The sequence below is a fragment of the Dipteris shenzhenensis genome, chromosome 29 (genome assembly GCF_047967505.1).
Source record: "Dipteris shenzhenensis isolate YYH24624 ecotype China chromosome 29, Dip_SZ_1.0, whole genome shotgun sequence".
Lineage (NCBI taxonomy): Eukaryota > Viridiplantae > Streptophyta > Polypodiopsida > Gleicheniales > Dipteridaceae > Dipteris > Dipteris shenzhenensis.
Window position 1 is genome coordinate 25,330,039 of NC_141624.1, and position 2,062 is coordinate 25,332,100.

The 2,062-nt window shown below is 41.8% G+C and overlaps 1 non-coding gene across 1 annotated transcript; it reads right to left on the reverse strand.

Moving 5' to 3' along the window:
• Positions 1–659: 659 nt before the first annotated feature.
• TRNAR-ACG (transfer RNA arginine (anticodon ACG)) lies at positions 660–732 on the reverse strand. Its single transcript has one exon. It is a non-coding gene; the product is annotated as a tRNA-Arg (tRNA).
• Between the last annotated feature and the right edge of the window lie 1,330 nt (positions 733–2,062).

The window sequence follows — 2,062 nt, forward strand, 5'->3', positions numbered from 1 at the left end:
ACGTCTACACGCATGTGCTCATGTGTGTATAATTGTTTACATTGACGTGCATCAACATGCACACAAAATATTTTTCCATCACAACAAGCTACCCATTCTACTTTTTCCATCACGACAACTACCCATTCTACTTCCTTGTGCCTGAGAAAGAGAGAGAAACTCTTGATTCGATAAGATTGTTGTCCGTAACTCTTATAGCTAGCATGTTCAAGTAGAACGTTTGTCAAGTGTCTTCAGTAAAGCCGCTAACCACCACTTCAAACCTGCGGCTTCTCAACGCCAACCGCTTCCGTTGATGCTTGGTTAGGTACTTTGGCATCTATCTCGGAAGTCATCAAGTAGTGCATTTCTTCATACCAAGTCTAGGGGGTTGCCTGACTCACTTAGAGAGTGTTCTTTGCACTATTTAATCAAGGTCGGTCGACTTGAGTTACGGTTAGGTTAGGTTAGATGATAACCTAAAGCGAGTAACTCACTTAGAGAAGCGAGTAACTCACTTAGAGAGTGTTCTTTGCACTATTTAATCAAGGTCGGTCGACTTGAGTTACGGTTAGGTTAGGTTAGATGATAACCTAAAGCGAGTAACTCACTTAGAGAGGCATGTTCAAAATGAATAGCATGTTCAAAATGAAAAACAGAGGCGCCTCAACAAGTCCAAGCGATCCTGCTGGGGATCGAACCCAGAATCTCCGGTTCCGTAGACCGGCGCCTTATCCATTGGGCCACAGGACCCGTCTCACGGTAACAATCTAAGTTATAATAATTATATATAATTTATTTACAAACTTGTTGATATCGTCAACACATCGTATGCGTCTGTGCCGACTCCAGACCGTCATCAGATGAAAAGCCTGACAGTCGTGATAAACGACATTGGAAACTCTCGACTGTTCACGTGAAAGGCCTGTTATGCGGACAAGGCTCAACAGGCCCAGGGTCTGCTCCGTGTGCTGGGTTGCGCTTCTTCCATTTGGCAGCTACCAGTCGCAAGGCAACCAAAAGATGGCATCATTCGCTTCACAAACCCGTTGGCATTCTAATGATGCGACCAAATTCGCCGTCATCCTCGCTCGGACCACTGCTATTTGGCTCGGCTGGGGTTGTGGTTTCGGGTTCAAGTGGATTTAGGTTGGTTTTAAGATATTCGGGCTGGCCAGTGGGAATAGTTTTCCTATTCCTACTATCGATTTTGATTTCCTAAGCAACCACCAAAATGGCCTCTACCTCTACCTTTGCCTCTAATTGTGTTTTGAGTAGAAGGCATTTTCTTGAGAACTTTATGTAGATGAACCATTATTCCTTTGCTCTTCACTAAACAAGAGAGAATCAACTCTTGAAAATAAGGAAAAGTTTTCCCAAACTCCAATGGATGTCAAAAACTATCCATATTCCTTTCCAAAACCGTTCAAGGTCACTGACACTATGTCCTCGTCATTAACTGGTGCTCCAATTGAGCCAAGAGCATTTGCAAGGCCTCTAACTTTCATGGAATGGTCGCTTATGCTCATCCTCAATTTGTGCACATTATGCAATTCTTAATTGAGCTACATCTTCCAAACATTGGTATTGGTGCTATACAATTTTGCCAACGTGTCCCATGCCTCCTTAGGCATCTGTGTATCCTGTATATGCACAATCATGGAGTCTGAAATGTTGACTAAAAGCCAATACATAACATTCTTGGCTTTTTCATGCCATTCTTTAAATACCTTTAGTTGTTGAGCAATTGATCATTACGCAGAATTGGTTCTTGATCACCTCCACTAATAAACTCCCAAACTAGTTCTCACATAAGGAAATTTGTCATCTTGAAGTTCCATGCATGGAAGTTATTCTTGTCAAGATTCTCATTTACAATTGTAGACAGATTGTTTGACATTTTTGCAACTCAACAAACTGTAACTACAAATTGAAGAACACAGCTCATGCCTCACGAGGACAAATTGCACAACTTCTAAAATCTAAAATTTTACCTCACATGGGCAACTGCAACACAGCAACCAAAAATAGTGGCAAGCAACCACAAGTCACCTTAGTTGACAAATATCCATAAACATAGTCA